At 41.6% G+C, this 23551-nt stretch overlaps 1 protein-coding gene and 1 long non-coding RNA gene across 5 annotated transcripts in view; one reads left to right on the top strand and one right to left on the bottom strand.

The window, feature by feature from the left end:
• hipk3a (homeodomain interacting protein kinase 3a) overlaps window positions 1-23551 on the bottom strand; it is a 197058-nt gene that overhangs the window by 95314 nt on the left and 78193 nt on the right. The gene's annotated exons all lie outside the window — the stretch shown is intronic.
• LOC138745746 (uncharacterized) lies at window positions 3739-11418 on the top strand. Its single transcript, XR_011346478.1, has 2 exons — window positions 3739-4121; window positions 11069-11418. It is a non-coding gene; the product is annotated as an uncharacterized lncRNA (long non-coding RNA).

Genomic DNA, 23551 nt, shown 5'->3' with positions numbered 1-23551 from the left:
GTCGACAGCATCGAGTCCACGCTGCTGAAGATCCAGCTGCGCTGGGTGGGTCATGTCTCCAGAATGGAGGACCATCGCCTTCCCAAGATCGTGTTATATGGCGAGCTCTCCACTGGCCACCGTGACAGAGGTGCACCAAAGAAAAGGTACAAGGACTGCCTAAAGAAATCTCTTGGTGCCTGCCACATTGACCACCGCCAGTGGGCTGATATCGCCTCAAACCGTGCATCTTGGCGCCTCACAATTTGGCGGGCAGCAACCTCCTTCGAAGAAGACCGCAGAGCCCACCTCACTGACAAAAGGCAAAGGAGGAAAAACCCAACACCCAACCCCAACCAACCAATTTTCCCCTGCATCCGCTGCAACCGTGTCTGCCTGTCCCGCATCGGACTGGTCAGCCACAAACGAGCCTGCAGCTGACGTGGACTTTTACCCCCTCCATAAATCTTCGTCCGCGAAGCCAAGCCAAAGAAACAAAGAAAATATGACAAAACAAAATCCCCAAAATATGTTATATCTAAAAAAAAACTGGTACATGATAGGAAAGTTTTAAGGTAATTTTCGTGATCAGCAGCCGAAAATCTATAAAATATACACAAAAGTGTTCAGGAAGCATAATCTTCCTTGTCCAGTGTAACTCGAAAGAAACAACCTTCAATCTGGTTGATTCGTGATTTCACACATGAATATTCTTCCTGCTGAGAAGAGGGAGAGGAGAGTGTGGCCAGGGTAGGGCGAGTCCAACTGTGAAATTAAACAATGATATTTTAGATCATTTCTGAGATGAAACTGCCTTCAAAATTAACTTGTTTTGCTCCTCCTGTGAGTTTCCACACAGAAACTGTCCACTTATTTGCACCAGAAATTACGCAGCACACAAACTACAAGCTAAAAATATTGAGATTATAAATACATCCAGCATGCAACCCAGCAAGGCCAATGATGGTTCTGAGCATGTCTGGGACAGTGGTCTGGCATTAATAGAGCCTGCAAATAAAACAGGTTCTGCTGAGCACAGCAGAGCACAGGAAGTCATCCCCAAAATGTTCATAGCCCTGAGGATAAAAGTACTGTTTATTTTCAAACCACAGAATTTTCCTGAAAATTCAAAGTATCACGCAGCACAGTTGGATTATTTTTCATCCTACCTTGACTGTGAAGGGACTCCCCCCTCCCCCCCCCACCCCACCAAATACATAAATTCCCTTTCAACATTGCCATTAAATAAATGTGCTTTCCCTGACCTTTCAAATAGCATGCTTCATGCTACATCAACACTGTATTCAAACTGAACTTTCCTTCGTTTATTGGATTCTCTGACAATTCTGCCCTCCAGTTACCAGCTCTCTTGCCAGTAGTATTGACATGTAGCAATTTGAATGTTACTTGCCTCAAAATTAACAACAGAAATGTCTACTCTAAAGTGGAATCTCAGTTGGCACGTGACCTACTTGAGACCTCATGATTCAGCTGCACAAGATATTGGTAAGATCTCAGAGCACTGTTTGCAGTTATGGTCACTCAGCTATCAGAAGGACATCAATAAAAGGGTATAGAGGAGATTCACCAGGACGTGACCAGGACTAGGGAGCTTGAGTTATAGGGAAGGGTTCAGTAGGCTGGGTACCTTAGAGCGTAGGATGCTGAGAGATCTTATGGTTTATAAACTCCCTAGGGCTGTGGATAAAATGAATGACCATAGACTTTCTCCAAGGCTAGACAATTCTAGAACTAAAGAGCATAGGTTTAAGATGAGAGAGTCAAGAATTAAGAGGGGAAACTTTTACACTCCAAGAGTGGTCCATATCTGGAACAAGCTGCTGAGGAAGCTGTAGAACTTAGCACAACCCTGACATTCAAAAGAACTTTGGACAAATTTCCAGATGGGAAGGGCTCAGGAGGATGTGCACATGCAAATGGGTCCAGCCCAGAATGTTGACTGGGTTGGCATGGATGAGTAGGGCCGAAGAACCTGTTCTGTGCAGTATGGTTCTGTGGAAGGGTTGTGCGTCACATCAGTGAGTCCATATATTTATCCCAAGGAGAGGCAGACTGAGATAAGAATGTTATCTCATATTACTGGAAGTGGATAAAGGGACCCAGATTATTGGGTGAATTTAAGGCAAAGATCGAAGGACATACAAGGTTATGGGGAGAAAGTAGGGGAGTAGGGCTGAGTGGACGACTTGTGATAGAATCCTGGAGTGGATGACAGGCCAAAAGGCCTGATTCTGCTCCTATATCTTATGGTCTTATGAGAGGCTCAATATTCAATAATTTCAGTTAACTCATTTTCTCTTTCTATATCAGAACTACCAGGTTCTATGTTATTCATACAATCCCAATGTTTACAAGGCACTGGACAGGTTCTTGGATAGGAAAGTCATGGAGAGATATGGATCTAATACAGGAAAATTGGACAAGCACATGGACAAAGTGAGCTGTCTGATTTTATGATTCTATGTAATATTAACTCAGTTTGTCCACTAGCACTGTCTAGGCTGCTGGGCCTTTGCTTTATTTTGACTTGCATAGTGCCATTGGGTGGTGCAGTACAGAAACAGGCCCTTCGGCCCACCATTTCTTTGCCAACCTTTTGCATATCCACACAAAACCTCTGCCTGAATCAGGACCGTTCCTTCCCTACCTTGCCTGTTGAAATACCTCAAACTTATCCATTGTATCAGATTCCATCACTTCCTCTGGCAGGATGTTCCAGATATAAAAACATACCCTGGAATCCACTTCCTCTCAGCTTAAACCTGTGCCCTCTTATTTTTTGAACCATCTATCATGGTAAATGAATTGTGACTATCCATCCTACCCATGTCTCTCATCACCTTATATTGTTCCATTAAGTTACCCTTCATCTTACTAATCTCCAAGAAAAACGTCTCACCTATCCAATCTCTCCCCGTAACTAAAGTTCTCCAAATCAGGTAATGTTCTAGTGATTTTCCTCTGCACTCTCCCCACTGCACAGATATCCTTTTTATCGTGCAGTGATCAAAACTGTGTCTATTTGTTTTATTTTCCTCTTCCTTTCTTCACTCATTAGCATCAACAAGGCCTCAAAAACAGTGCATCACCATGGCAAACCCTAGCTTTTCCCTTTGTCCCATCCATTCCTCCTCACTGCAAAAACTAACATTTGTTCCTCCGTCCTAGTGCTAATGAAGAGTTTTTTGACTTGAAACATCAATTTGTTTTTCTCTCTGCCCAGATGGTTCCTGCCAGTTCAGGGCGTCCAGCTTTTTCTGTTTTAATTTCAAATTTGTAGACGATTTGTCAATATTTCCTTGCATGGGTTGATTTAAAGTATTTGTTTGATTGTGCATGTCTTAAATGCCTTTTGAGACTCCAACCTGAAAACTGTAGTTACATTGCAAATAAATTACCTATCAGATATCCTGCATTACATCAACGACTACACTCATTAAATTGCTTTGGAATGATTTAAGACTGAAGAACCAGGGAAATCAAAGTCATCCTGACACCTAGATCACACTACCGATGGTGTTTGTAAGTAAAATACTGCAACTGTGGAGGTCTGCATCCAAGATGGCGGCACCAGTGCTCAGCAGTGGCTACAAGAGATTGCAGACTTTGGGAAGGAGTAGACTGGTATAGGGCACCAGAAAAGGAGAGGACAACACCCCCTCCCCCCACAGTGAGAAGGATAAGCAGAGATGATGACCCAACAGGTCTGTAACCATGGCATCCGAACAGAAAGGGGCTCAGTGGCTGAGGGACCCACACAGGCTCTGCCGACTTATGGTCCGGAGGCCTGTATGTGCTGGAGAGTGGCTCATGGGAATCAGATATTGGAACCAGAATGCGAGAGAGTGCTGAGGGCAAGAAAGGCTCCCAAAGGCCTCAAATGCTGAAGGCTTTCTGATCATGTTGGAGGCTTGGATCTGGAACTTGGGCTGCCGATCGATCAAACAGGTGTCTGTGCAGCTGCAGAGGCTGTGGGAGCGCTGGAGGTAAATCCATGGACGCTCTGTGACTGAAGGGGTTCTCTTTCTCACATAAGAGGCGCTGAAGGGGTTCTCGTTCTCACATAAGAGGCGCTGAAGGGGTTCTCGTTCTCACATAAGAGGCGCTGGACAACATTAATGGCAAGTCCGTTTGTCTCACAGCAGGCAAAAGTTAAAGTGTATTATGCATGTTATATTTTTTAATGTATTATTACATGACAATGAAAGGAACCTTGAAGACTGCCAAAGTGCAAAGCACCTAAATGACAGCATGTGAAGAAGTAGTGAGAAAACGATTACTCTCTCTACCTGTCGGTACAAAAATATACCTTGAGTACCTTCTAATCTTGGCAGACATCGGAAGAACTGTACTACATGAGCCAGTGATCAAAAGATTATAGAAATGTCAACAGTATAAACAAGAGTCTTCTGACCCTTTCTGATCATTCATCACCCTAAGCCAAATGACAAGAGTATGGCTTCAGAATTCCATGGAGGATTCAACTGCAAACCCACACCTCCAGAGGGAAAAAACTACAGTTCTCATTGAACAACATAAGTGACTGATTTATCAGAATGTTAAGAATCACTGGGCTGGACACCACAAACCACTAAGCAGCAATGAGCACATTTTCTACATTTAAAAATTATCTGGTCATTTTTTTCTCTGTGGTTAAATAATTTGGTTCCGTTTTAGTTTCATGGAATCTAGAAACATTTGAGAGAGTGCTGCAATTGCAACAATGCCAAATATGCCCAATGACCTTGTAAAATCTGACTGAGGGACGGATCCTGTGTTTAGAAGGTTATTTTGGTGTTGCTCCTTGGCTGTGTGGATGGATAGCTTTATTTATAGGCCTTGGCACGTTCCAATACAACCAGATTGCTCATAGCTTTGATGAAGAAACACAAAAAGGCAGAAAATTGTAGGCAGCCCAGTATTTCAGGGATGGGGGAGCAAATATAAACTCAAAGGGACAATTAGGAGTGACACGGTTAGCGAAGTGGTTAGCATAATGCTATGACAGTGCCAGCAAGCGGGTTTCGAATCCGGTGCTGTCTGTAAGAAGTTTATACGCTCTCCCCATGTCTGCATGGGTTTCCACTGGGTGCTTCGGTTTCCTCCCATCTTTTGAAAGCATATCAGGGGTGTAGGTCATTTGGGTGGCACAGGCTTGTGGGCCAAAATGGCCTGATAGCACACTGTAAATCTAAAATTAAAAATTATTTCAACATACATAACTGCTGCTGCAGACAAAGCTTTCTGGATAAGTGTGCTTCTTAGAAAGGAACAAGGGCTCAGCAGAGGTGGCTAGTTTTATCATCTGTTATAACCTTCCAATGCCTCTGTAATTCTCTAAAGGTCTCCTGCTCATCCTTTATGTTGATACTTCAACACCAATGACTATGTCTGCAGCTGCCACGCCCAATACTCAGAAATTCTCTTCCTACCTCCAGTTGCCTCTCAATCCCTCTTTTCTCCTTTCAGAAGTGCCTTATCTACCTTATTGATCCAGTTTTTGGAGATTTACTTTAATTGCACTGAAAGAGGCCATTCAGCCCGCTGAGGTGATGCCAACCATCAAGTCACGGCAGCACGGTTAGCGTAGTGTTTCAGTGCCAGTGACCAGGATTCAGATCCAGCGCTATTTATCAAGAATGTACGTTCTCCCTCTGTCTAGAAGGGTTTCCTCAAGGTGCTCTCATTTCCTCCCACCCTTCAAAAGGTACTGAGGTTGTAGGTCAATTGGGTGGCATGGGCTCATGTGCTCACAGAGACTGTCACTGGGCTGTATATCCAAGTCTAGATTAATGTAAAAGAAAAGATAAAGGTTCCAGAATTGCTACGTAATGCTACATTTAGAATCCCTATTTAAATTGACTTTCAGTAATCCTTTTTTCCCCCACATTTCCATCAACTCTCCCCTGATTTAATCACTTGCACAAGGGGCAATTTACAAAAGCTAAATTAACAAAAACTGTACATTTAATTATTTACCACAGAATAGTTTTTGTTTGATAATACTGCTGTGAAGCATTTAAACAATTTTTAGTTATATTATATGCACTACACACTTATAAACTAATAAATAAGAGTTGAGATCAGGGCCCGTGAAGTGGATCCCTGGTACCAACAATGTGACATTGCACTTCAATGGTTATTTGAGTGAACAACACTTAAGAGAGTGTACTGAACAACCATCCTGGGATCAGGCCATTTAATATCTAGTACTGTGCGAGGAGTCTGGATTAATGATTTAATCATAAAGGATTTGCTCGGCAGAAATGTCCACACCATGGTTAAGTTTCAGTTTCCTGATGGGAAACTTTGGGTCTGAAGTTAATATCCCAAATTTAATTACAGACAATTACAATGATGAGGTTTGAGTTAATGGATTAAGTCTATGGCCACATCAATCATGACCTCGATGGGCCAGACTCGATGGGCCAGAAGGTCGACTCTGGAGGTCAGAGGTGGCTAGTGAAGTGGGAGTACAGATTAAAAGGTAAAATGGTAGAATAGCAGTGACAGACACTCAAGGAAATATTTTATGAAGATCAGCCTAGTATATTCCAGAATGTTATCAAAACACCTGACATTTTGAGGGGTGATGACAGGGTTTTATATACAATTCTTTCCTCTGGAGTTCACTTTACAGTTACCGAAAAGTAGAAATTCTGCCTGGCCCACAGGAAAAAAAATCTCAGGGTCGTATGTGATGTCATGTGGACACTGACCATAAATTGGAGCTTTACAAAGGTGTTTTCATGGGCGTGGTTATCTGTAAGGGGCATAGTTGCAAACTAAGAGTGTTAAGACAGAGATGAAGATAAATTTATTTTCTCAAAGTATAACAAATCCTTGGAATTCTCCCACTGGTGGTGGAGCCACTAAATATCATCAAGGCAGAGACTTGCAGGCATTTAAATAACATGGGTATGGTAGGGGGTTGGGGAGTGGTATTGAAGCCAAGATCCTATTGAATCAGCGAAGCAAGGTCAAGAGGCTGAGCAGTTTACCCCACTCCTGTCTCTGACATTCTTATAAGCATTTAAAAAATGACTAAGCTGCAGATGGTGTAAATCTGAAATAAGAATAGAGTACTGGAAGTGCTCATCATCTGGGCAGACTGAAACAGAGTTCATATTTCAGACAGAACTGGAAAAAAATTACACATCATACACTTTCAGCTGCAAAGAGGGAGTGGTGGAGAGAAGGGAGGGTGAAGATCAAAACAGATTGGATGCGAAGTACCCAGTGAGAGAGGGCAGTGAAGACTTGTTTACAACAGTTAGTTTGTCTCAAGATGTAAATGGAAGAAAATGATTGAAAATACAGAGAGAGAGTATAAACATTACAACTGAAATACTAAAAGCTGCAGATAATGGAACTGAAATAAAAACGAAAGCGGGAAATACTCAACAGATGTACAACTGCTGGAGCAACCCTTTAAATAATGGTGTAAACTTTTAAGTGGCTTCTGCTCCGAGAGAATCCACTTGGAAGTTGCATAATAATAAGGTTAATTAACAAGGATGTACTGAAGGTACAGCAAAACATCAGAAGATGCTTGTTGAGTCTAAACTCATGAGCAATTAATTACTGGCATTCCCCACTGCTTTAAAACTGAGTGAGTATAATTTAAGAACAACCTGTTTGGGGGAGATTTGGAGTCACATGCAGACCAGACCAGTTAAGGATGGAAGATTTCCTTCTCTCAAGGACATCAGAGAACTACGTGCATTTTTACAATCATCCATTTTGTTTCCTGATCATTATGACTGATTCTTGGTTTTTATTTCATTACTTGAATTTAAATTCCCCTGTTGCTGGGATTCATGTCCCTGGATCAGTAGTCAAGTCCTCGCGTTACCAGGACACCCCGACATTGCATCCATGAAGAATTAGTTAATGGTCTCCAAACATCCTGAGAGCTTAAAAGGATTAAATGTTTTTTTTAATTCCATGGGACTATGAATACACGACGTTTCTAAGTAATAACCCAGTTCAGTTTTACATCACTGTTATTTAGAGACAAGACGAGCATATTCTAAGTATCTTACATCTGCTTGCATTTAGAATAAACTTTAAATATTTTATACTGTAATTAGTCATGGTGGAGCCAGTCTATTACAAAAGTGGATATAGGAATGCAACCCAAATATTACAAAAAAAGGAGAGCATGTACAACTTCAAACAGGAATAGAATTACAAGTGTGCACCCTTGTTTAATTAAAATAATTAATTTGTTTTAATCTGGACATACGTCTAGGAGAAGGATGTTTTTGTGAGCTTCTTGACTAATTGACTGGAAGCAGACATGATGCAAAAATACCTTCAAATTCTGGAGAGTACAGAAGTAGGCCAAGCTGGTTTATTCAGTGCTCATGTGTTGAGAGAGTTTCCTCCCACCTCTCCTCTTCTTGTATTGATAACCCTTAGTGTGGCAACACAGTTAGCGTGACACTATTACAATGCTAGAGGAATCAGACTTGAATATCAGTATTGATAAGACTGGGTTTGTTTTATGCCATAATTGCATGACTAATACAATTAATGTAAGATATAGGCTGGTGCAGTATTATTTTTTGCATCAACTATATCTTACACAGCAGAAATTGCAGAAATTAAATTCTAACATACCTGATATGATTCAGATGAGAGGAAGAAACAGGTACCTTCTGACATTCTACCTGGTCAAGCTCTAAAATGAAACCTTTTGGGAAAAATTTAAGAATTTTATTAAACCAGATTATTGGGAAACAATTGCCACAAAGTCCAGAATTGTTTCTTCTAGGAAATATTATGGACACAAGACCTAAAATGAGGCTGTCCAAGTACCAATTGGAATTTCTTAAAATTGCATTAGCATGGCCAGGAAATGTAGGTTACCTGGAAGTCTGATTCCCTTCTGGACATAGCCCAATGGAAAGTAGAAAGGAAAAAATTACTTACAATTTAAGGAAAAAATAAGAGACATTTTTGGAAATACATGGATGAATATTTAAGGCATATACTATTTTTTAATTCTCTATTCTTTTTTCTCCCATATTTGAGATTAGGGAGAAAAGAGAATTGGATTTTCTGAACTGGATTCCGGATCCCAACAGCTTTTTATTCTATCTTTCTTCTTTTCCTTCATTCTATTTCTTTATTACTTCTCTTTCTGTTCATTTCTTCTAAATTCTATTTTCTTTTTGAGGGTTTTTTGTTTGGGGGGCAGGAGTGATGGGGTCTTTTCTTTTTTGGAAATTTGGATAATGTTTATTTATGATGGTTAATTCTTGATACTTGTTTTCATAAAACTAAAATAAAATATTCAGAAAAACTATTAGAATGTTAGTGACCCGGGTTAAAATTTGGTACTGTCTAAGGAGTTTGTACGTTCTCTCCCATGTCCACATGGGGTTCCTCCAAGTGCTCCGGTTTCCTCCCACCTTCCAAAATATTTGGGGGTTATAAGATAATTGGACGGCACAGGCTCGTGGGCTGGAAGGGCCTGTTGCCATGCTGTATCTTTATCTTAAATAAATTTCTTCTGTTCCCTCTCTATCACATCTTTACCCAGCTTTCCCTTACTCTCCCCAACATCTTCACGTATTTCCTTGACTTAACAAATTTATTACTTTTTAACCACATCCATGATTTATTTATTGGGTTACAATGTTATGTGACTCCAGCATTGGGTCATGACAAATATCCAGAGACTATTCAGCCCATCTCTGTCAACCAGTTACAGACTGCCTGAATATTTTGCAAACATCAGCATACTATCATAAAATGTCCCAAAGACGTCCAGCCAAAACATCCAAGCAATAGTACAGCATGAGAAACATCATTGCAAGATGACCTCTGCAGAATTCCAACCAATCAAAATCTGGGCATATCTGACATTCAGGGAACATTAACTTGTTCAGTTCCAGGAATCAAGGACTAAAATTACAGGGAGGCCCAAGAGAAGTTGGAATGATTTCCTTCAGGAATATCGGAGGTGAGAGTATCAAATAACAGCGGGCATCTGTGCAAGGTAAGGGGAGAAAAGTTTAGGGGAGACATCAGGGGCAAGAGTAGAGGGTGCCTGGAATGCACTGCCAGGGGCAGTGGTGGAGGCAGGTTCATTAGGGACATTTAAAAGGCTCTTGTACAGGCACATGGATGCAAGAAAAATAGAGGGCTATGAGGTAGGGAACATTTAGATTCGGTTGAGCATGTCTATATACGTCAGTACAACATTGTGGGCCAAATGGCCTGTACAGTGTTTCAATGTTCTATAATTTAACAGCAGGGTTCAAAAGCTGACAGAGGAAATTGTTTCTTCTGGCAGAAGGGATGGCAATAACCAAAATACATTAAAAGAAATTATCAAAAGAATCAGAGGGAATATATTTTTTTCTACTGGGTGGTAAGTTGCGATCTGGAAAATACTGTTTGCTGATATGGAGGCAGATTCAATAATAATTTTCAAAGGAGAAGGGAATAGAGACAAGGAGTTGGATGTTGCCCTTATGGATAAAAGGATCAAGGGCTAGTCAGAGAAAGCAGGAATTGGGTACTACCTTGAAGAAGGGCTCAGGCATGAGTAACAATGCAATGCTGGAGAAACTCAGCCTGTCAAAGATAAAGACGCAAAACCAAAGATGAGCCCTTCATCATACATCATCCTTCCTATGGACGCTCAAGATCTGCTGAGTTCCTCCAGCATTTATGTTTTTACTGCAATCATGTAAATGTCTGCAGACTTTTCATATTTTACTGAGATCACATGATCAGCCATGATCATAGTAAATGATGAAGCAGGCTCATTGGCTGAATGGCCTTCTCCTATATTCTTTATAAAGTGAAAACAATTGCAGGATTACAGGGAAAAAAATGGGAGAGTGAAACCCATGGGAGAGTTCTTCCAAAAAAAACAACAAATGAGTAATAGATCAAATGGCCTTGTTTACAGGATCCTTTTACGATTCCTCAGAACATTGTGCATCTGGTTTAGAATTATAAAATGATCCTGTATACTCCAGTTGGAAGAACTATTGATTAAATATAGATGCATCAGAATCTCTGCCAATCTCCTCTGTTTTCTTTGCAGCCCCTGCACCCTCCTCTCTCCAGTGGCCCAGATCCAGCACCACACAGCAGGCTCGCCAAGAAATGACATAGCCCGCCCCAGTGGTAATCCAGCTGAACAACCTTCAAGTTCTCCTTGGACCCTTGGCTGGGTTGACAGATGGTAGAACTGTTGCAATATGCTATCACTGTTTACGTTAAATATGGAGCACTGGGATGACATCAGCCATGAGCCCTTCTTACCACAATGTGGCTCACATCCCAACAATAATTGGTGATAAAATGGCAGCAAGGATAAAACATGTGCAACCAATGTTACATGATTATTGCCTGAGGGTAATGAAGCTTTCCTTCAACTTCTGTGCCACTGAATGTGCATCTAACTTCTCAGAGTTCTGTTACTTTATCATATGAAGACACATGAGAAACTGCAAATGCTGGAATGTGAAGCAACAATCTGCTGGAGTTACTCAGCAGGCCAAGCAGCATTAGTAGGGGAGAAAAACAGTCATCTTTTCAGGCTGAGATCCTCCGTGAAGGTTTGACATGCACCTTCTCCAACCTCATCCACTGCATTTGGCACTCTCAGTGATCCTCCTGTACATCATGAGACCAAACACAGACTTTCCTGGTCTGACCAGCTCTGCTTTTTTCACCACCCAATCCCACCCCCCAAAACAGCCCTTGCCCATCTGCACCCACCTTGTCCTCACAATACTGGCCATCTCTTCACCTCTGCATTGTCAGTCTTGATGAAGGGTTCAGGCCTGAAGTGTTGGCCTTAAGTCCACTGTAAATTGCGTCACCAAAAATAGCATCTCCCACTAAAAATGGCCAGGGTTGTTTGACGAGAATAAACAGGAGATCCAGGAGTTAATCTTCACCATTTTTTGAGTTGAGGGTTTTGATAAGGTCAAACAGGAACTGTATGGTTGTTCAAATGGATATGTAGTGAAGATTTTTTTTAAATTTAGACACAGCACCATTACAGGCCATTTCAGTCCACGAGCCCATGCTGCCCAATTTACACCCAATTAACCTACACCCCTGGTACCATAAAACATTACAGCACAGAAAAACAGGCCATTCAACCCTTCCAATCTGTACTAATATAGTTAATTCCACTGATCAACTCTCATTCTGTAACCCTCCAGACCTCTCCTATCCATGTACTGATCCAATTTATTTTTAAAACTCAAGATTGAATTGCATTCACTACATCAGATGGCAGCTCATTCCATTCTCCTACCAGTGAGTGAAAAACTTTCCCCTAATGTTCCCCTTGTATCTTTCCCTTTTACCTAAAGCTATGGCCTCTCGTACTTATCACCCCCAATCTAAGTGGAAACATCCTACTCTCATCTATTCTGTCTATACCCCTTAATCTTATAATCCTCGAACAAGTTTCCCCTCATTCTTCTTTGTTTCAAGGAGTATAGTCCTAACCTGCTTAATCTTTCCTGGTAACTCAACTCCTGAAGGCCCGGCAGCATATTAGTAAATGTTCTCTGCACTCTTCAATCTTAATTGATAATCTTTCCTGCTGCTGGGCGACCAGAACTGCACCCAATATTCTAAGTGTGGCCTCACCAATGACTTGAATAACTTCAACATAACATCCCAACTTCTGCACTCAATGCTTTGATTTATAAAGACTAAGATGCTAAAAGTTTTCTTTACAACCCTGTCCACCTTCAGAGAACAATATTTATGTATTTATTCCTAGGTCTCTTTGCTCCTCAATGGCTTACCATTTACAGTGTACGCCCAATTTCTCAGCTGGTCTAGATCACTCTGCAAGCTTACTCACAGTCCACAATGCCTCCTTTCTTTGTGTCATCAACAAACTTGCTGATCCAATTCACCACATTATCATCTAGGTAATTTATATAGATAACAAGCAATAATGGTCCCAGCACAGTTCCCCGAAGCACACCACTCAACATAGACCTCCAGTCTGAGAAGTAACCACCCACCACCAGTCTGTTTTCTTTCACCAAGCCAATTTTGCATCCAGTTTGCAACCTCGCGATGAATACCTAGTGTCCCAACCTTCTGAACCAACTTCTCATGTCAAATCTTGTCAAGGCTTTACTGAAGTCCATATAAACAACATCCACAGCCTTTCCCTCATCAACCTTCCTTGGTAACTTCCTCAAAAAACTCTACAAGATTTGTTAAACATGATCTACCACACACAAATCCACGCTGACTGTATTTTAGAACTTCATTGATGCAGGCTACCCTTCCTCTGCTCTTTGTACCTCTCACTTGCCCAGCAGACACAGGCTTTCTTGTTGAGGTTTGCTCTTCAGTGCCTGGGGAGCTCTTTCTTTTGTATCATCCTGGAATTTCCAATCCTCCAGGTATGCTTTACATTTGTGAGCATCAACTCCTGGGTCTCCTATTTATTCTCATCAAACAATCCTGGTCATGTACAGCAGAGATGCTAATTTAGTGATGCTATTTATGGTGCACTTGAGGCCAGTCTACATGCTATTGACATTTGCAGCCCCTGTTGGTTGTGGGGTGTCAGGTAACCTGTGCGGCTGATTGTGAAGGGCTACCTTTGTGAGCCTCCTGAGACACTAAATCAACAGCTCCTGTGTCATCAGCTCTGATGTGCTGGTTAGATTGTTTGCCTGCCCCATAACAGATTTGCAAAACGAGAACTTCTAATCTTCATCACATCGAGATTAAAAGAGGAAACACTAATGGATGTCTTCAAAGCCAAAGTGTATTATCCTCATCAACTCGAGAAAAACTCTGATTCAGAATGGAAAAGTATTCAATCTGGCATTGAGACTCTCGACTCATCAGGAACTCACAGAAGAACAAGGTTAGCTGTAGGAAGTCACAAAATCCCACCCACCCAGGCCATCACCCACTGCCTTCCTCACACATGGAAAAATGTTTTTCCTCCCATATTGGTCTTTTCAGTCACCTCAGAGCCCACAAAAATGAAGAGGAAGTCATAAGACCACAAGACATAGGAGTATAAATAGGCTATTCAGCCCATCAAGTCAGCCTAAGCATTTAATCATGAGCTGATCCATTTTCCCCACTCCGCCTTCTCCCCATAACCTTTGATGCCCTGGCTAAGCAACAACCTGTCAATCTCTGCCTTAAATATGCCCAATGACCTGGCCTCCACAACCACCTGTGGCAACAAATTCCACAGATTCACCCCCCTCTGGCTGAAGAAATTCTTCTGCATCGCTGTTCTAAGTGGACACCCTTCAATCCTGAAATTGTGCCCTTTTGTCCTAGACACTCCCACCATGGGAAACCACTGTCCCACACCTACTCTGTCAATGTCACTCAGCATTTGAAGTGTTTGAATGAGATTCCCCCTTATTCTCCTAAACTCCTTCAAGTACAGGCCAATAGCTGCCAAACGGTCCTCATATGATAATAACCCCTTCATTCCCAGAATTATCCTCTGAACACTTTTCAGAATCAACACATCCTTTCTTCAATGAAGAGCCCACAATTGCTTTCCATACTCCAAGTCAGGTCTGCCAAGCAAGCCATCTTTGATCCCAAGGGAAGCTCAAGAAGAAGATCAAGATGTTTCTAAAATCTACATTGGTCCCAGTGTTCCTGAGCTTGAATCTCAGCCTTGGCTCGGTCTCCTGTGTTATCTTGCGCCATGTCCCTCATGTGATCCACTCAAAGCACAATGAATCTGAAACATTATCCTCAAATTCACTGCGATAAGTTAAATGATTTTAAAATGGGTTAATGGGATTGTGTGTCCTTAGTGCCCTGCGGTAAGTGAGAATAAAATGTCACAACGTCATGTGGTGATTCATAGTTGGCTTCATTTGAAGTAATTCAGTGTTCTACCTTACCAAAATGAAAAAAATATCAGATTTCTTCATTTCATAAGTCTTTTTGAGCTCCAACCATTAAGATCATTGCTAAGCACCAACATTCTCCATCATCCTGGAATACATACACAGAGCAATGCAAAACAACTGCAGGGAAATTAGGTTGAACTGGCATAACACAGAGACACAAGAAGCTGGAATTTTGACCAAAGAAAAGCTGGAGATCTCCAATGAGTAAGGCAGCACTCAAAGAGAGAAATGCACAGAGGGACTGGGCAGTTGTCTTGGAATGCCACCCTTCAACACACTTTAGTATCACTTTTTCATTCAATTATGAAAGAGAAAAGATAAGATAGAGGCAGGGAGGTTGTTTCCAGAACCAGGTGAAACCCTTTGAGGAGATTCAGGATGTCATCAAAGTCCCATGCAAATTTCTACAGGTATTCTGTGGGAAGCATTCTGACTGGCTGCATCACTGGAGGTGCACAATCCACAGGACAGGAATAGGCTACAGAAGGTTATAAACGGTCAGTGCCATCATGGGCATCAGTCTTCCCTCTATCAAGGGAATCTACAAGAGGCAGTGTGTCAAGAAAACAGCCTCTATCATCAAGGACCCCCACTACCCAGGCCAAGCCCTCTCACTGCTACCCTCAGGCCAGAGGTACAGAAGCCCAAAGAAACACATTCAACTTTACAAAAACAGCTTCTTCCATGCCGTCAGATTTCTGAACAGACAATAACACTTTAGACATTACCATTTTTTTTTCTCTTTTTTGCACCAATTTTGTACTTTTTAAATCTTGTATTTATGGAATTGTAATTTATATTAATTTTGCACCTTAATGCACAATACTGTTGTCACAAAACAAATTTCATGACATATTAATGACAATAAACCTGATTCTGATTATCATACGAGTCGTCCACACATCTCCCTGGGTTTTGTGTGATCCATAATAAAATTCTCCACTTCACAGTTTAAATATACAAAATCAGAGATTAATGATAGAAATCAGAGGGAAGGGGCGGGGGCGGGGGGGGGGGAGGGGGAGAGGGAGTATATGAGCTGCAGATTAATTATTCATCAAAGTAACAATCAGCAGGTTCTGGCGATAGATACACTTACAACAGTGACTAAATTCCTAGGTTCATTACATCAATGTTTGGGGATGTTTCCATGCAACCCAAATCACTCTCCAATTTCAGCCTTATCTTTCGACAGCTATTTTGCAACAAATTTAACCTGCGTGCGTCATTGATCGTCAAGCTTCCTCTGCTTCCACATTCACTCCGAAGAAATTCACTACTTTTGCCCAGTTCTAAAGAAATTTGCGGCATCCACTGACAGTGACCAACTAGATCAAATGGGTTTTATTCTTTGTACTTTAAAAATATCCTGGCAGGGACATTAAAGTACCAAATGTTCATTCTCTGTGCAGCCCAAGGTGCTTTTCAAGTTCTGCAATTTACTCAGGTTGCACAGCACCCTGGGAACAGTATAGTAACCAGCTTTATGGTGGATAGGAAGACTCCTGAAAACCAAGGTGCATTAGGCAAGAGTTTCCCTCTTTGGTGTCTGAGAAATTGGAAATCTACAGCGGGGGAATAAAAGAAGAGATCCGCTGGACTGAATGTGCTGACCTGCTTACCAGCGGTTCCAAATGGTTACTCACTGTTAGAACCTCAGGACATGTCAACTTGGAAAATAAGAAATAAGAGCAGGAGTTGACCATCTAGCCTGCTTTGCCATTCAATAACATCATGAGCGATATGGCTGTGGACCACTTACCTGCCTGTTCCCTTTAATTTCCCTACTAGTCAAGAATCTATGTCTTAAGTCCATGTAACGAGGCAGCCTTTACAACTTGCTTGGGCAGAGAATTCCAGAGGTTCACAGCTCTCTGGGAGAAGCAGTTCCTCCTCAGCTCTGCCTTGAATCTACTCCCTTGAAACTTGAGGCAATGTCCCCTTGTTCTAGTCTCATCTGGCAGTGGAGACAACCTCTCTACTTCTATCCTTCCATCATTTTTGAAAAGAATGATAATGAAGGGTGCTTAAAAGCAGATATCCAAGAGGTCTGCCAAACCCCTTGTTGACATCGGCAACACTGACACTAGATCACTGGCTTGCTCTGAAGAGGGTCCCGAAGCATTCTGCATCTGATCTTCAGCTTGATGACACAAAGGATCAGCATAAAAACACCATTCCCCTACATGCGAGCAGGGTAACCAACTCCATGGAGACATTTACAATAAATCAAGTGCTTTCAACAAAGAACAGTAGAGCATAGGAACAGGCCTTGTCAGCCCACATATTTGTGCCCAGGTTTAACTCAACTTTGCTGTTCCTGTGCATCCTCATGTCAAACTACTTCTGAAAGTTTGTTAGATTGTGCCCCATGTTCTGCTTCAGGCCAAAGGGTCCAGGATCACAACTTATGTGAAAAACTTCATTGCCATTTCTTCCTTTGCCAGTTAAAGCAATGAACTCTTGCCTGTGATCTCTGTAACAAATCCTCGTCACTTTGAGGTGTGACGTCAGTTTCTGGTTGACTCTCTCCTGCAATAAGAAGAACATTGTGGCAGGACGCCACAGCGGGCTACAGGCCTCAAATTCACAGGTGTGCTAATTTCCTGCTTGTACAGTGAATTGTGCACTGAATTCACACAGAGAGACAAGGTATTCGCTTATAAATTCAGTAATTCAGCAAACCCCTAATATCTGCCATGCAATACTCAAAAGTCCTGGAGAAACTCAGCAGGTCATGCAGCATCTTTAGGAAGTAAAGGGCAATCATATTTCAGAGCCTGAACCCTTTGTAGAGGTATGAGATAAAAGCAGGCAGGCCAGATAGCCTTGATTAGGGGTTCACAGCTACCTCATGCACGCATTTCCAAAATCGGTTTTGAGCACCTCAGCATTGATCAGCTCAGGAGGTAGTAATCAGTATGACGCCATCAGATCCTCTGCAACCACTACACACAGAACTTACAACCATTATACACATAGCAAGGTTCATTAAGCCATTAATAGGCAGTTGAAGGCAGTGAATGCGTTGAGAAATGTCACAATTTTCTTGTTCTTTTACACAATTTCTCAAGGCGAGCAGGTGATCCGGAGAGGATTTTCAGCCACAGCAGTGTTTGTGCGGCCGATACCAATTGCAAAAGCAAGGGTTAAGTAGAGGGAGCTCGGCACTCAAGGTGATCTCGCCTACCATCAAAAACACGCAGAAGAACATGGTGCATGTTCTTTGCAGCAATATTTTTTAGGGCTGTAACAGATGCTCCACAAGAACATTGTAGCACCAATTACAGAGAAAGCAAGCCTGAAACATACTGAGGGGAAACTTGAACTACTTGCATGCACCTTTTAAACCGAGACTGTGGTCAATTCTCTTTTCCCCCTGTTGCAGAGGGATGCTCATTCTCAAAGTTAAAAGCAGCTGTACTGTGAATATTCTGCATGTGTTGTTGCTGAGCTGCCGACATTTGTTAACAAAAAAAATTCACACAAATGACAGAAACTAACGTAATCCTGATGGCGATTAAATTTAAAAAAATTTTTAAACAAATTTATGGAAAAATTTCAGAAGATAGATGGAGCCTGACCTGAATATTTCCAGCATTCTCTGCTTTTATTTCAGATTTTCAGCTTCTGTGGATTTTTGGCCAAATATGACAAATAAGAGGTTGCTCTTTTGTTTTTGGAATGCAAAAAAAAATCTACCACCCTACCCTATTCTGTCAATTTCCCCATAGCTTCGCAGGCTTCTTCCCTGCCCTGGATTGCAGAGATTTGTATATAAATTTAGACTGTAAAGAAGTCTTGTCATAACATTTTAATTTAGATATAAAGCACTTTGACAGGTCATTCCAGCCTACAAGCTCATGTCCCCACAAGTACACCAATTAACCTACAACCCCTGTACATTTTCAAAAGATGGGAAGAACACTCGGATGAAGCCCATGCAGTTGCGAGGAGAATGTACAAACTTTTTACAGATAGCACTAGGTTCAAACCCTGGATTGCTGGTGCTGTTAATTGTGCTGCGCTAACTGTGCCGCCCGATTAATGAACGAAGAGTTCATTAATAAAGAGTTCTAAATAAATCATTCTGCCCATCCGCTTTACATAAATGTGAGCTCTCTCATACTGTGTTGCCCATATCTCCACTCTCATCACATTGTAAACCAGTATCCTCACAATCTCGATTTTACAATTTTTAAATAGATTTGTTTTTCTCTCTGTCACCCAATCATTTTGTGGTTATAACAGAAACACAAGGTTTTGGTGGGAAGACACTGAGTAGTGAAGCGAGCAGTTTTTGATGTGTCACAAACAATGGGAATATTAATGCACCGTGAAATCACAAAGCTGGAGAAACTCAGCAGGTCAAACAGTGAACTTTATGTAGCAAAGATAAAAATATATAGCCAACATTTCGGACTTGAGTCCTTCATCAAGGGATGAGCAAAATGTGGCAGGTGACCAAAACAGAATTTCAACCTCATTTCCAATGAAGCCAACCCCTCTTTCCAACGGATTGCACTCCCAGCTATTTTTTGTAATTCAGGTCGATGCAAAACATTCCCATGCATTTCACCACTACAGAGTCCTCAACACCGCATAATGTAGATGCATTCTACAAATATCCACATTCAGCCAATATCACTAAAATTCTGAAACAAGGAGGGTTTGAGTGTAACAAACCATCACAGCAAAGCACTGCAAACATTGCCTTTGGAAAAATCTGTTGTCTAACAAAGCCAAGAAATGACAACTGACAGCAAGAGTGGTCAACATCTTAAATCAGGAGAGTCTTGTTCAGGGAAGGATGGGGGAAAGCTGGAACTTACATAGGAACATAGGAAGTAGGAACAGGAGTAGGCCAAAAATGGCCCACCGAGCCTGCTCCGCCATTCAGTACCATCATGGCCGATCTAATTTATGGCCTAACTCCACCGACCTGCCTTCTCCCCATATCCCCTAATTCCTCTATCATGTAAAAATTTATCGAACCGAATTTTAAATATGTTTAATGAGGCTGCCTCAACCACTTCCCTGGTTAGAGAATTCCAAACATTCACCACTCTCTGGGAAAAACTATTTTTCCTCATCTCTGTCCTAAATTTTCTCCCCCGAATCTTGAGACTGTGTCTTCTCGTTTTAGTTTCCACGGCCAGCTCAAAAAACCTCCCGACATCTATCCTATCCATACCCTTCATAAGCCTATATGTAAGATCTCCTCTCATTCTTCTGAACTTGAGCGAATACAATCCTAGACGATTTAATCTTTCATCATAAGTCAACCCCTTCATCCCAGGGATCAACCTAGTAAACCTCCTCTGGACCGTCTCCAAAGCCAGTATATCCTTCCTCAAATGTGGAGACCAGAACTGGACACAGTACTCCAGGTGCGGTCTCACCAGTACCTTATACAGTTGCAACATTACCTCCCTACTCCTGAATTCAATTCCTCTAGCGATAAAGGCCAACATTCCATTTGCCTTCTTAATAACCTGCTGCACCTACAACCTAACTTTTTGCGATTCATGCACAAGCACTCCCAAGTCCCTCTGCACAACAGCATGCTGTAGTTTTTCACCCTTTAAATAATATTCAGCTCTTTTATTTTTCTTGCCAAAGTGGATAACCTCACACTTACTAACATTGTACTCCATCTGCCAGACCTTTGCCCACTCATCCAGCTTAACTATATCCCTCTGCAGACTCTCCATATCCTCATTACAATTTGTTCTTCCACTCAATTTGGTGTCATCTGCAAACTTGGCTACACATTTTGTCCTCTCCTCCAAGTCATCAATGTAAATGATGAACAGTTGTGGGCCTAACACTGACCCCTGCGGCACCCCACTTACCACTCTCTGCCAACCTGAAAAACTCCCATTTATCCCCACTCTCTGCCTCCTGTCAGACAACCAATTTTCAATCCAGGCCAATATACTTCCCCGGACTCCACTTTCCTGTAACTTACTGAGAAGTCTCTTGTGCGGCACCTTATCAAACACTTTCTGGAAATCCAAATATACAACATCAACCTGTTCCCCTCTAACCACCACACCCATTATATCCTCAAAGAATCCTAACCAGTTTGTCAAACAAGATCTTCCCTTTCTAAAACCATGCTGCGTCTGCCTGATTGAACCCTTACGTTCCAAAAGTTTCACTATTTCATCTTTAATGACGGCTTCAAGCATTTTTCCAACTCCAGACGTCAAGCTAATTGGCCGATAATTTCCAGTCTTCTGCCTACATCCCTTGTTAAAAAGTGGCATGACATTTGCGGGCTTCCAGTCTGCCGGGACCTGCCCAGAATCCAAGGAATTTTGGTATATGACCACCAATGCATCAACTATAACTTCTACCATTTTCTTCAGAACCCTTGGATGCATATCATTAGGACCAGGTGATTTGTCTGGCTTTAGTCCCATTAGTTTCTTCATCACACTTCCTTTGTAACAACTATTTTATCAAGGCCCTCTCCAACATTCGCATCCTTAACTCCGCACTTGGACATGCTGGACGTGTCTTCCACCGTGAAGACTGACACAAAATATTTGTTTAATGCCTCGGCCATTTCCTCATTTTTTGCTACCAGTTTTCCTTTCTCATCCTCCAAAGGTCCTATGTTAACTCTGGCCACCTTCTTCCGTTTTATATATTTATAAAATTTTTTGCTTTCTGTTTTTATATTTTGTGCCAATTTACTTTCATAATCCTTTTTCCCATTACTTATTACCTGCTTTGTAACCCCTTGTTGTCTCTTAAAGTTTTCCCAATCTTCCAGTTTCCCACTGCTCTTTGCAGCTTTGTACACCTGTGCCTTCAATTTTATACTCTCCTTTATTTCCTTTGTTAACCACGGTTGATTTTTCCCTCTCTTGCTGCCCTTTTTCTTGACCGTACTGAGCATTACAAAATATTTCTTTGAAAATCTTCCACTGTTCCTCAACTGTTTCATCAATTAGCCTGTGCTCCCAGTCCAATCTGCCCAATTCCTCCCTCATACTCACAGATGTCAACGACAAGGTTTTAATTGAGGAGCAGGTTGCATTGTCCATCGAGTAACTAAAAAAGACTGAAATACAGTATTTTTTAAAAATCACTTTCCTGTCCTGTTCCTCACTTATATTAATCTCAAATTATAGTTCAAAATTCATGACCTTCAGTTACAATATTTATTTAGAGGTATGTATGTACTGCATATGTATCATCTGACTTGTTAAGTCTTGATGTGTGCTTACATGTTTTTTTACCGAGGCCCAGAAAATGCGGTTCAATCGGATAATAATAAACTTGAACTTGATAACTCTAACAATCATCTGAATTCAGAGAAATAGCCCCAAATATCCAAGGCAAGATAAACTGTCAAGGAAACTGAGATTTTCAAAGGCAAATGGAGTGGAAGTCACCATCATCGTGGATCCAGTTTAATGGTGCAGTCATCTCTTGGTTTGTAGACAGTCCCTTGGGATCAAGGATAACTTGTTTCATTCTGGTTGTGTGGATTAATGAGACTAAGGCAGTAACACTGACTCATGGGATGAGCAAAATGCAGCAGGCAACCAAAACAGAATTTCAACCTCATTTCCAATGAAGCCAACCCCTCTTTCCAACGGATTGCACTCCGAAGGGGCAGGAAGAGAGTGACATCGTAGGCACGTGGGTTGCTTGTGAGGTGATGTGCTCCTTCTACCACACATAGGGGTTCTGTATGCACCTGCTGTGTGAACAAGGTTCTCAATACTGTACGGAATGCTCACTTTCCACTTTGAGCTGTCATGTGCCAGAGATTTCCCAATCATCAGTAAACCGTCTGTATTTTTTTTTAAGAGGCTTTAAGAATCTTTGCTTCTGTTCACCTGGTGACAGAACTCCAGCTAAATGCGTCTTTTTTTGGGGCCTAATTCAGGCATGTCAATCATGTTGCCTGCCCAATGTAGATGTTAGATGACAAATATGAATTCAAGTGGATGACCAACCACAAGGAAGAAGGGGGACAACTGAAGACCATTCTAACTACAGAACCGGTGCTTTTGATGATTTTTTACTTATCCAGAATGACGAAAATATCTATGGATGCTTCAAAAGATGCAATCGGTGCCGTACTATTGGAGGCAAGTTGCATATGCATCAAGGACAATTATCACATCTGAATATCCACACGAGCAGATAGACAAAGAGTGCCTAGGTCTGGTCTATGGTCTCGAGAAACTCAGTTACAGTACGTGTATGGTCTAACAAAATTTGTGGCAGAGCCAGACCACAAGCCATTAATAGCCATAATCAAGAAAACCTCAGTGGGATGTCGGCGCGGATTCAAAGACTGATGAAGCTTCGTTATGATTTTGAATTGGTGTACACACCAGGGAAACTTACTGCGCTGACTGATGCACTGTCCAGGGCAACGACGCAGAGTGATGCACACAATACAAGTGCCACGGAGACAGCATATCCTACCTTGGGTTCGATGCACAAAATGGATGTTTCCTACAAGGCCGTGATTGATAATAAAATTCAAATAATACAAAAGAACCCAAGTTTCTTTATCACAATAGAAGAAACATTGCGAACATCTGCCTAATATAGATAAATGAGTTTGTAGAAAGTGGGCAGTGTTATACTCCTGTTGCCATGATATTCTT

This window comes from Narcine bancroftii, chromosome 1, assembly GCF_036971445.1.
Source record: "Narcine bancroftii isolate sNarBan1 chromosome 1, sNarBan1.hap1, whole genome shotgun sequence".
Taxonomy (NCBI): Eukaryota; Metazoa; Chordata; class Chondrichthyes; order Torpediniformes; family Narcinidae; genus Narcine; species Narcine bancroftii.
This window is presented reverse-complemented; position numbering and strand designations above follow the sequence as displayed.